The sequence below is a fragment of the Vitis riparia genome, chromosome 6 (genome assembly GCF_004353265.1).
Source record: "Vitis riparia cultivar Riparia Gloire de Montpellier isolate 1030 chromosome 6, EGFV_Vit.rip_1.0, whole genome shotgun sequence".
In the NCBI taxonomy this organism is placed as follows: Eukaryota; Viridiplantae; Streptophyta; class Magnoliopsida; order Vitales; family Vitaceae; genus Vitis; species Vitis riparia.
Window position 1 is genome coordinate 5,986,320 of NC_048436.1, and position 13,535 is coordinate 5,999,854.

Consider the following 13,535-nt stretch of genomic DNA (forward strand, 5'->3'; position numbering starts at 1 on the left):
CATACATAACATGGGATGAGCTTTCTTCGCTTAATGGAGGTCGTTGGGTAAACAGTGCGGTATGTGTCAAAGATTTCGACTAGGGTCATGGTCGTTATATAAGAAGCACATTATTATGTTTTTTGGTCATTTACATGTGTACATTTTCAAATTATCGGAGTGGTCTACCGAATGATAAATGCAGAACAAGCTATACCACCGCATGCACACTATTTCGACCCATCATTCTCCGTGAGGCCTTAATCATAATTCTTTAATGTGTTTCTTTATTATTTTAAATTGGAGACTATGTGGTGAGTTGTAAGAACAAATGGACAGGTGGTGCTAGCCAGCCTTACGACAAAGGCCAAAAAACATGAAATCAAATAGCGGTGTCGGATGTTCCTTCATGCTGAATTTGTGGGCCATGATTTATCAAGTTGTGATTTGGTACGTCAAACCTAATACAATGGCATCATGGCCAAAGCCTTTGTTTCATTTAATTATCATATTATAGTGCCCTACTAACCTATTAATGGCAATGTCATCAATATGTGTGTAGCTATTTTTTCTCGTCTGCGACAACAACCATTGGCACATGCACGTGGTCAATATTCCAGCTTCAAGGGTCGAAATCTTATCTTCGTTGCCTTTAAGAAGGGGCAATGGGATAAGTGTCGTATCAAGACGCTTGTCTGAGGCAATTGATAAAGCATTCCATGCTCATGGCATGCTCAGACGATTGGAGGTCTCAAAATTCATGCATGTGCAACCCCAAATTGTGCAACAACTAAATGGGTAGATTACTTTAACGGTTATTATTTTACGCATCATTAAATATGTGGTACTGATGTATTTGTCTTTTATGCTTGATGTATACATATGATTGGTGTAATGCAATTGGTGGTGTAGATATGATTGTGGCATGTTCGCAATCAAGTACATGGAACATTGGAATGGGACGACACTAGCACATTCAATCGCGGAGGTAAGTGCAATAAGGACTTTAGAAATTGGTTTATTTGAATTTTTACCAAACCGGCCTATGATTTTGGTGTGTGTTGTGCAGGACAAGATGCATCTATATCGATTGAGGTTGGTCGTTACTTTGGTTACTAATGCGGCAAACAATGCTAGAGATAAGGTCTTGAAGGCATGTCAAATTTGATTAATAGAAGCCACTTTGGACAGGCAAGGTCAATGATGGAACCGTACTTGCATGAGAGTGGGGCTGGTGGTGCCGGCAGTGCATAATCAGAAGGTGGAGCCCTCTATTTTTTTTTTATGTTGTTTGTTTCTTTGGAAAATTTATATTTGAGGGAATTACCTTTCCAATAAAAAAATATTCAGGCATAAAAGTTGACTTTTTCCTGGAATCACAATTAAATACATATGAACTAAGCCAATAGATTAGTGTCCTTGCGAGTTTTGACAAGAGAAGACACACTAGAATGAATACCCTGTGAAGTATTTTATTTATTATTTTTGATAAGTACCTTGTCAAGTGATTTTGATAGTTTATTACTGAAAACTTTATACCAGAATTATATCTGCTGAAACATATAGAGGCTTATTGTTTGAATATTTGAGCATTTAGGCTTTATCAGTGGAAATTTCATGGTGCAAAATTTGGAGGTGGTTCGTAAAATGGGAAAGCACTAAGAAAAGAAGAACAAGAAAAGACCAAGGTTCTCCTCATTAATGGAATCTCACTTGCACATGCCAGTTATAAGTTATCATTTCTTGGATGGTTTGGATCTTTATGTTAAAGTTGTTAGTATCATGTGAAAGAGTTACCATCATACTATTGACTTCCTTTTTTTTTATGTTGTGAATTTCATTGAGTGCTTCTGTTTTCTGCTACTTTCAACGATACAGATAAAAATTATGTTACAAGAAAAGCTTCCTACCATCAAATGTTTGTAAAGAAAAAAGAACTATCCTTGGCAGTCTGTGAAGTAGTGTAAGATGAAATGCCTTGATGAACTCTCCAAGATGCTTGTGATTAAAGACAAAATTTTTGAGTTAAGACATAAGTTAGTGCAAACAATTATTTCTATCAGTACAAAGAGTAGTACAGGAATGTTACACAAAGCACTTGTGGATTTTTGAGTAATTTTTTATTCCCTGTACTGATAATGAATTTCCATGATGGTAACTACTTCGAATTTGTCTATGAAGGTGAATTTGGACGTCAATTATGATTTGCCGCTTAAATATGGGACATAGGCAAAGCTTGACTATGAGGTGTACTTGCATAGAAATGGGAGGGCATGACGTTTTGGCCGCAGAGGGTATGTTCTTAATGTCATGCTTATGCTGTTGTTACTTTATGCTTGACGTAATACTTCCTCCAATGAAATGTAATTATTATGCCTCTTTGTTTGTTGTTGATCCCATGATTCGTTGTTGTTTCAAATATGGGAAATCAATAATGTAGTTTGACCCTCCTGTTGCCAATCATTTGAAGCTCAGATTCTAAATTGTTGTATTCCCCCACAAAAAAAAAAAAAAAGTAGAGCATTCTAACGGATTTGTTTTACATGATTCTATAGGAGCTGTTATTAATTGGTTATGCAGTGAGAAGGACAACATCCTGATCTCAAAAATTGAAAATCACTTTGAGGTTCAAATAGTAGAGTTCAAGTCTCCTTTATGATTGATTTGGTTGAGCATTAATTTATATAGGATAATAGAAAATTTTGAAAAGATTTTGGAAATCATCCGGAGTACTACATGTTTGACCAAACCAGGCCATGATTTTGGTGTGTTGTGCAGAACAAGATACATCTATATCAACTGAGGCTGGTCATTACCTTGGTTACTAGTGCCGCAAACAATGCTAGAGAGAAGGTCATGAAGGCATGTCAAATGTGATTAATAGAGACCACCTGCAACATGGAAGGTCACTGATGGGACCTTACTTGCATGAGAGTGGGGTTGGTGGTGCCAGCAGTCCATAATCAGAAGGTGGAGCCCTTTATGCTATTGTGATGCTCAAATCAGTTTTAGGTTGCACTATTATTATCTACTATATTTTCTATGTTTTAGATAAAAACTACTTCTTAGCTTCATGTCACCTTCTTTTCCTTTCTTTTTATTCTCATCATTATTGGTATTATTATTATATTTTTTTTCTTAATTGCAGGCGACAATTGGAAAACAAGATGGTTGACAACCATAAAGACACCATGACGAAGACGAGCAATGTTACAGTTCGGAATCATGGCTGATGGAGAAAGGGATGTGATCATAAGACATTCTCATCATGACTCAGACTTTATAATATAACTGTTCCTATTTTGATTTTTGTTTGTAAATTTAGGCATGCCCAATATCGAAGCTTTCTAAAAACTATATAGATACATCATAATTGGTTTTTTTTGGTTTAGCATTTTTACTTTGGGCACCCATTGCATACTTCCGATATATTTGGGTTGTACCCCCCCCCCTTTTATTAGGTGTTTTTAGATTAATTTACCACTGACTATAAAAAATACATTGGTATATGAAATTTTGGTTGAGCTAAAGAGGTTACTCCATGACCTCTTTGCAGGTGCGTAGTTCTATGAGAGCCATGCAATATGAGAAACTATTGCCTAGGTTGAAGAAATTGCTTTCTATTCTACCTACTATTTGGCCAAGGTAATTATGCTATATGAGAGGTAAAGCTGGAATTTTCAAGTAAGATTTTGATTCTTTATTTTTATATTGCTTGTCAAGCTTTTCCTATTATTTTAATTTATTTGATACCATCAGTGGGAAACTCGTAGTGATTTGTCTTTTATAGCAATGTTAGACTAAGGAAGTGTCATTGGTTTACTACTTTGATAGTCCACTTTCAAAATTTGTGTGAAAAAATGACACTGAAAAAAAAAATTATATCAACTAATGCATTAAGGTGCCAGACTAATAGTGATCAATAAAAATATTTTGTAGGGCAGGATCAATAGTTTCAGTTAAAAGCAATATAAAGCTGGAGTCACATTTAGTGTCATTATGCAGAACAATATGGATTAAGTTGTTTCTATCCTTATAAATGAATTTTAGTCTTCTAAACCAGTTTAGTTTATGTAGTTAATTTTTATGATTCTTGAATATTTGACTCTTACAAGCATGCCATTATAAATTATTTGAAGTCCTCTATGTGTGTTGGGGTGGGGGTGGTTGGAGGGTTTGTTGGATGCTACTTTGTTATTAGTGATTGTTGTAATTTAATGCTACTTGTTTGGATGCTTATAATCTTCAACACATTTGCCCATCCCTTTATAAGCTCATATATGAAAATCAATTTTTCCCCCCAGTCTGGGCCAAGGGGCTCTCTCATTCAGTGTTATATAGAACGGAATCGTACCAACCAAACATATCATCTCTATCTCAGTTTAATTCAAGGTGAATAACTAAACCCCATTTATTTTTTGATAAGTTGTGGTTCATTAATGAAGGCTTTCTTGCATATAGAACCTGCAATGATCCAGGGTCATTTGATGTATTTAGTTGCATGGTTGGATTGGTGAAGAGCTAGATGTCCTCATTCTTAATTACCAAGTAGGATATTTAGAAGACAGATTTTTAGAAGATAGGTTCTGTTTTCGAGTTTCCTTTTTGAGCTGTAAATGTTTTAACTTTTTTGCTTTTGTTTTATCTGTTGATAGCTTCAACTGATGATGGAAAGTTTCTTCTTGCTGCATGGAACTATAGACGTAATACTTGCACAGACGATATCATCTCTCTTAATGCTAATGATGTTTGGAAGGGAAGAACCACTTATATAGGAAAGTTGAGGTATGTGTAGCAGTTATATGAGGTGGTTGTTTCTCATTGATGATGTTGGCCCCACTTTTACTAGCTCATTTCCCTTGCTGCTAGGTCAAATTTTCAGGGAACGAAGTTCACTATCTATGATGCGCAGCCTCCAAATGTAAGAGCGAGGATTAGTAAATCTCGTTCAATCAGGCAACTTGGTTGAAGACAAGTCTCCCCTAGAGTCCCTACTAGCAACTATCCTATAGGCCACATTTCATATGAATTGAATGTCTTGGGTACCAGGTAAGAAAGTTTCCTTCAACTTCTCCCTTGGCTAGAAAGAGACATGAACATGTGATGGGTAAATATGAGAATAAAAATATTATGACTATAGTAGCTTTACCTTATGTTTGGTACCAAGAAAGTAGTAAGGAAATATTTTTTTTTTTTTTAAGGAAAATGTTTTGTTTATATGAATTAACTAAAAATTTCATCCTGTGAAAAGTAGGGGTCCAAGGATAATGCAGTGTGTCATGAACACCATCCATGCCAATGCCATTGAGCCAGGTGGAGTGGCCCACACCCAAACTGAATTTCTTCTTAGCAATGTCGAATTCTTTCCATCATTCCAATTTTTCAGATCAAAATCTAACCGAACATAGAGTTTGCATTATGGGTTTTTCCCTGGTCCAAAAAATGAAATGCTGGTATTGAAAAACAAGGCCCCTAGGTGGCATGAGCAACTCTAATGTCGGTGTCTGAACTTCAGTGGACGGGTGACAGTTGCATCAATAAAGAATTTTCAGCTGGTTGCTTCTACAGAGAATGGAGTTGCTGGTCAGGAGCATGAAAATGTCATTCTCTAATTTGGAAAATGTTGATGGTAGATTTGGTTGGTTGGCTATGTAAAATCATTGGTATATTTGGTTGATTGAATATGTAATATGCATATTTTAAGATATTATTTATTTTATAATATGATATCTATGAATATTATTTTTAATACATACTAATATCGAAGATATCATGTTTGTTATTGTGCTAGTGTTTGAATGACCAAAGAAATAAAAATAGATGTGATAAAACATACTTCATCTTGGGGTTTAGTTTTTGGATTTAGAAAAAATATAATAGGTAATTTTTGTTTCTTCATTAATATAAATAAACAAAATTACATTTACAAGTTTTTTTTTTTTTTTTTTGTTAAGGGGGGCAACGTGAAAAATAAATAAATAAAAGAGAAAATTTTAGAGAAAATAATTTATAATCCATGAGATATGTATATCTCATTGCTCTCAACAATATCATTAAATCTTTTTTATAAAGGATAACGAATGAGGTGGATATGTTCTTTCAGTTATTATTTTATTTAATTCTGAAACTAAAATGAGAAATGATGGGAGGTACAATATTATATCGTATCTAATTGTTAATCAAACATGGCATAAGGTATAAGTTCCATATAAAGGCCCCTCTCAACCTTTGGGCACCCATGTCATTCTTCCGATATATTTAGGTTGTGGCACCCATGGCATACCAACCGTTGAGTGAGCATTTTTTGTTTACCAAAGCTGATAATAACAATCACAGAGGTCATTGTTTGGGAGTTCTAATAAATACAGTACTACACATTGATATTCATAACACATTTCTAGCACCTATGTTAAGCTAGATATTACAATATGCAAAACACATACTACAAAGAAGCCAATAAAGAAAGTGATTACATATGGATATGAAATCATTTGGAAGGAATGTTGATCATTATTTGGAAGTTCAAACTTTGGTTTGCCAGTTGCTGAACTTTCATCACTTCCCTTCCATCTTGGTGCATAGAACACCCAAGCTCGGACAACTTCCTCTTTAGAAGTATATGATTTGTAAAAACTCCTCTTATAAAGTAGGGCATTCTTTTGACATTCAGCCCATGAATCGTACACTCCATGTCTACGACCGACAAACACTACATAGTATGTTTGATTGTTCGTCATCTGATGACATAAATGTGGTTGGTTAATATTTGATAATGAAAAAAGATAATTATAATGAAAATCATAGTATAATGCAATTTATAACAAACGTATGTACTTCACATATGTGTACAACATTCGAGGATAATAACAGTCATAATAGGAAAAAAAATTTTAAAAAAAATTAGCACCTAAGGGCCCTTAAGATAGTACCTAAGGAACAGTAGCAAAAAACCATTGGTGGACCACTTGAAGACTCAAGAGAAGCACATAATGGCATGGTCTAAGGGTCACAAAGAAAGACCCGAGTCTTGGGAGAGGTTGAGTTGAAGTTTAACTAAGGTAGTACCTAGGGTCCCTTAAGGTAGTACCTGAAGGCCACTAAGGTAGTACCTAAAGGCCATTAAGGTAGTACCTAAGGAACAGTAGCAAAAAACCATTGGTGGACCACTTGAGGACTCAAGAGAAACATATAATGGCATGGTCTAAGGGTCACAAAAGAAGACCCGAGGTTTGGGAGAGGTTGAGTTAAGGTTTAGCTAAGGTAGTACCTAGGGGCCCTTAAGGTAGTACCTAAAGGCCACTAAGGTAGTACCTCAAGGCCACTAAGGTAGTACCTAAGGTAAAATACCTAAAAAGCACTTGGGGACCACTTGAGCACTCAAGAGAAGTACATAAGGGGATGGTGTAAAGGTAGGAGAGGAAGGCCCGAGGCTTGGGAGAGATTGAGTTGAGGTTTAGCTAAGGTAGTACCCAAAGGCCCTTAAGATAGTACCTAAAGGCCACTAAGGTAGTACCTCAAGGCCACTAAGGTAGTACCTAAGGTACAATCCCTAAAAATCACTTGTGAAACACTTGAGCACTCGAGATAAGCACATAATGGGATGGTGTAAGGGTAGGAGAGGAAGGCTCGAGGCTTGGGAGAGGTTGAGTTGAGGTTTAGTTAAGGTAGTACCTAAGGTACAGTCCCTAAAAAGCACTTGGGGACCACTTGAGTACTCAAGAGAAGCACATAAGGGGATGGTGTAAGGGTAAGAGAGGAAGTCCCGAGGCTTGGGAGAGGTTTAGTTGAGGTTTAGCTAAGGTAGTACTTAGGGTCCCTTAAGATAGTACCTAAAGGCCACTAAGGTAGTACCTAAAGGCCATTAAGGTAGTACCTAAGGAACAATAGCAAAAAAACCATTGGTGGACCACTTGAGGACTCAAGAGAAACATATAATAGCATGGTCTAAGGGTCACAAAGGAAGACTCGAGGATTGGGAGAGGTTGAGTTGAAGTTTAGCTAAGGTAGTACCTAGGGTCCCTTAAGGTAGTCCCTGAAGGCCACTAAGGTAGTACCTAAAGGTCATTAAGGTAGTACCTAAGGAACAGTAGCAAAAAACCATTGGTGGACCACTTGAGGAGTCAAGAGAAGCATATAATGGCATGGTCTAAGGGTCACAAAGGAAGACCCGAGGCTTGGGAGATGTTGAGTTGAGGTTTAGCTAAGATAGTACCTATGGGCCCTTAATGTAGTACCTAAAGGCCACTAAGGTAGTACCTCAAGGCCACTAAGGTAGTACCTAAGGTACAATCCCTAAAAATCACTCGGGGACCACTTGAGAACTCAAGAGAAGCACATAAGGGGATGGTGTAAGGGTAAGAGAGGAAGACCCAAGGCTTTGGAGAGGTTGAGTAGAGATTTAGCTAAGGTAGTACCTAGGGGCCCTTAAGGTAGTACCTCAAGGCCACTAAGGTAGTACCTAAGGTACAGTTCCTAAAAAGCACTTGTGGACCTGTGGACCCGCATTTTTCACGTGCGCCTCCACTCGATCGACGAGACTCGCTTTTTATTTGTGAAAAAATTGTTTTTGGAAAAAGTCGAAGTCGCCACTTATTTTATTTTTATTTTTGAAAGAGAAAATAAAACAAGAAATAAAACCCTAAAAAATGACTCCATAGTTTTTGGAAAAAGCGTGTCTTTGAAAAACCCTAGTCTAAGTCCGAGGATCAGGTTACTTATTGGGAAGGTACCTCTAGGAGATAGCACTCCTCTAAGCCTTGCAAAGGTCTCTACTGACTAAGTTGAGGGAAATGTGGCAATTAAATGGTTGATCATGGATACTTAGGTAGGCTAGGTGATTTCAAAAAATAACATGCCAAATAAGAAAGTCTGATCATAAGAGAGAATCAAAGTGCATGCTTGAACGGCTTCTCAAACGCTATCATGAAACATAAAAGTTAGTATAGAAATATATCACGTGTGTTTTTGTCAAAAATAATTAAACAATCATCAAATATATATCAAGGCAATCAAATAGGGTAGCAAGCATGGGCATAGTACGCAATGACAATCATGTTCACGGGGTTTAGAAAGTGGGTATTAAGGAATATACCTAGATAGCATATATAACTCATAGCGTGCTTCCGCAGGACAGAGAGAGGTTAGATAATAAATAATAGAGCAAAAAATCATAACATGCACATCTAATTAATATAACAAAAAAATGATTGAAGTATACTGAATTACCAATCATCACACATGTCTTGTATAGAATTCTTTAAAAAAAAAAAAAAAAAAAAAAAAAAAAGATAAACACGATTTCAATAAGTAGCAAAGGTGGTAGTAAAGAAAGAATTTTAAAAAAAGATTTTTTTTTTTTTTTTTTTTTTTTTTTTTTATGTAGGGGTTTCACCAATTCCCCACTTGATATACACAAATCTAACTTGGAATTATCCCATTTATGTGGGACCACAAGCTTGGATTCGTGTCTGATTTAAAACCAAAATTTTTGTTAAAAACCAAGAAAGATGCAAACCGATAAAAAAATGGCTGCATATTATTTTAAGAAAATGAGATTCTGATTCTAAAAACTCTAAATGAATTTTTTTTTTTTAAAAAAAAATAGAATTTCTTAAAGGGGTCTTCGGAGAAAAAGGTTTTGATTTTAAAATAAAAGGAATTAATTTTTAAAATAATAAAACATAGAAAACAAAATACCCATAAATAAAAAAAACGAAAATCGCAAAATAAAGATTTAGAAAATCATGTCAATTAAAGTGGTGAGGGTAAGACCAACCTTCATAAGTTTCCAGTGGCTTTCAAAAAAATAAGAATTTAACTAACAATCACTAAGACATCAAATTTATGACTTCCTAATCAAACAAACTAACGAAATATTACCCAAGACTAACATTTAGATTTCAAGAGACACATGAATTAAAATTAAAATAACCAATCAAATATTAAAGCCAACAAACTTAGCATATGGAGATAATAATATGGAATCAATTAAGGTAAATTAGCATTTTAACAAAATATGATAAATCAAATACCAAAGTTCAACAATCTTGAAGGTATGAAAACAATGACATGCAATTAACTGGATTGATTATCTAAAATTCCTAAAGCTCATATTAAATGTCAATAGATCAAAGCCAAAATTACCATACTTAAAACATGAAAATAATTACATGTGATTGACTTAATTAATTAAACAAAATTATAATCAACTGCAAAATTGGATATAAACGGATTAATTTCAAAGTAAATGAAATAAAAAACACACAAACACATTCAATACTAAAACTAATTAATACTATATTAAATTAAGGACATCATCATCATCCAATAAGATTGGCTAAACTATCAAATTGAAATCACAAATATATTTAAACTAAAGCAAATAAATAAATTAACAAAATAAAATTAAACTAAGATCGAAATTAAAAATATGAAATTTGTCTAAGAGGGTTAATCAAACAATTGAATTAAAATCATGAACGCATTCAGATTATAAAACAAATTAAAATCAAACTAAATTGAAATTAAATTCTACTTAATAAAATTTTTGGAATATTAAAAACTCAAACTTTACTTGATACAATCATTTAAACTAAAGAATTAAGATCCACGAATGCCTTTAAGTTAAAAATGAATTAAAATTAAAGTAATTGGAATTAAAAACACAAACTTTATTTAGCGTGATTATTTAAACTAAAAAATGAATTAAAATCAAACTAATTAGGATCACTAACACGTTCAAATTAAATCATAAACTAAAACTTAGTTAATCCGAAATTAAAAAAATAAACTTTATCTCACAACTTATTTAAACTAAGGAATTGAAATCATTAACACATTCAAATTAAATTATAAACTAAAACTAAATTAATCCAAAAAAAATAAACTTTATCTCTTAAATTGTTTAAACTAAGGAATTAAAATCACAAACATATTTAAACTAATAGCTAAATTAAAATTTAAACTAATTTGGGATTTTAAAAATATGAACTTTATCTATCAGGAATACTTAAACTAATGAATTAACATCTCAAACACATCTAAACATATATGATAGATTAAAATTGAACTAAATTGAAATTAAAAATAAGAACTTTTCTAATATGAATAATTAAACTAACGAATTAAAATCACATACATATGGGATAGATTAAAATTGAACTAAATTGAAATTAAAAATAAGAACTTTTCTAATATGAACAATTAAACTAACGAATTAAAATCACAAACATATGGGATAGATTAAAAGTGAACTAAATTGAAATTAAAAATAAGAACTTTTCTAATAGAAACAATTAAATTAAAGAAAACTATAAACACATCTAAACATAAAAGATAAATTAAAACTAAATCGAATTGGAATAAAAAAAAAAAAGGAACTTTATCTAATGGGATAAATTAAACTAAACAATTAAAACCACAAACATATCCAAACTAAAAAAGAAAAAATTAAAACTCAATCGAAATTAAAACAAGAAATTTATTATATAGGATTAATTAAATCAAAGAACTAAAATCATTAAAACACTCAAGACTAAAAGGATGAATCAAAACGAAATCCAAATAAATTTCAAAGCATACACTTACCTATAAACCGTTATTTGTGAAGATTTTGTGGGTTGCTCCTCTCTTTTTTATGGTTATGTGTCGGCTCCTCAAAGTTCTTCGCGCGTCCTCTCAAAAGAATTGCTCTTGTGTCCTCTCTGCCCTCCAAAAGAAAAGTCTCCGTGTGAAAATTCTTTCCGCCTATTCCCCTTCAAAAAAAAAAAAATCCTTATGCTTGGATTTTCTTCTTTATTTATAAGGCAACCCACTCCTTATGGGATATCTTAGTGTGCGTAGATATGGGAAGTCCATTATGTGTGGCTCACTTGGAGATTTCCCCAAGGATGCAGTCATATCTTGTTTGGTAAGTGATCAGATCCCCTTTAATCTTCTTTCCATATGCTCCCGGATGTGCCTCAGTCGTGATCTGCCCACTTTCTATATGCAGCCCGAATTCTTTCTTCAAGCAAATCATATGCAGCCCGGATTCCTTCTTAAAGTCGTGATCTGCCCACTTTCTATATGCAGTCGGGATTCCTTCTTAAAGTCATGATCTACCCACTTTCTATATGCAGCTCGGATTCCTTCCAAGTTTCCCTATTTGGTCATGATCTCCTCTCCTTGATGGCTCCAAGTCTCATGCAAAATTAAAAATAAAGTTGAAATAAGAAATCATGTAATTGGAAATAGGATAAAATGAAATAGAAAATCAAATCACATAGCCACAAAAATCCAAAATGCCAATTCATGGAATTAAAGAATAAATGAATAAGTGAGTAAATAAACAAATAAATTGATAAGGGTATAAAAATAAATATAAGACGTATGCAATTAAAAAAAATCAAGAAATTAAAGTAATGCAACAGATTATAATAATTTAAATGTCAAACTCAAACCTTCAAAAATAAAAATAAAAATAAAATAAAAATATAATAAAAAAATTCATTTCATGTAATAAAAAGTCAAGCCAACACTCATCTTATCCTGAAAAATAAGTAACCAAAATAAAGATCATGCCTAAGTGAACTATTCCAAAAGAAGTATCCAAGTGACTATTCTGAAATATTATCTAAGTAACCTAGGGTGAATGTGTGCAAGCTAGAAGGTGTCAAGTGCATCTAAATGGGTCTAAGGTGATGTCTAATGGGCCAAGTGTATCTAAATAGGTCTAGAGTGCCTAAATGGGCCTAAGTCTAAATTAGGGCTACCAAGAGTCACAACGGGGTTAGATAAATCCCTCAACCAAAGTCTTCGAGGTAGCTCAAAAAAGGTAAGTAGGATGAATAGCTATAGGCCACCAAGGAACTAATGTAAAGTATTGAACAAGTATCTAATAGGACATGTGATAGGATGACAAAATTGAGGGTCTACAGGACCACTTGAGCACTTAAGAAAAACACATAATGAGATGGTGTTAGGGTAGGAGAGGAAGGCCCGAGGCTTGGGAGAGGTTGAGTTGAGGTTTAGCTAAGGTAGTACCTAAGGGCCCTTAAGGTAGTGCCTAAAGACCACTAAGGTAGTACCTAAGGTACAGTCCCTAAAAAGCACTTGTGGACCACTTGACCACTTGAGAGAAGCACATAATGGGATGGTATAAAGGTAGGAGAGGAAGACCCGAGGCTTTGGAGAGGTTGAGTTGAGGTTTAGCTAAGGTGGTACCTAGGGGCCCTTAAGGTAGTACCTAAAGACCACTAAGGTAGTACCTCAAGGCCACTAAGGTACAGTCCCTAAAAAAACACTTGTAGACCACTTGAGCACTTGAGAGAAGCACATAATGGGATGGTGTAAGGGTAGGAGAGGAAGGCCCGAGGCTTGGGAGAGGTTGAGTTGAGGTTTAACTCAGGTAGTACCTAGGGGCCCTTAAGGTAGTACCTAAAAGCCACTAAGGTAGTATCTCAAGGCCACTAAGGTAGTACCTAAGGTACAGTCCCTAAAAATCACTTGGGAACCACTTGAGAACTCTAAAGAAGCACATAAGGGGATGGTGTAATGGTAGGAGAAGAAGGCCCGAG

At 34.4% G+C, this 13,535-nt stretch overlaps 1 pseudogene; it reads left to right on the forward strand.

Moving 5' to 3' along the window:
• Positions 1-4,259: 4,259 nt before the first annotated feature.
• On the forward strand, positions 4,260-5,606 carry LOC117916347 (annotated as a pseudogene).
• Positions 5,607-13,535: the final 7,929 nt, after the last annotated feature.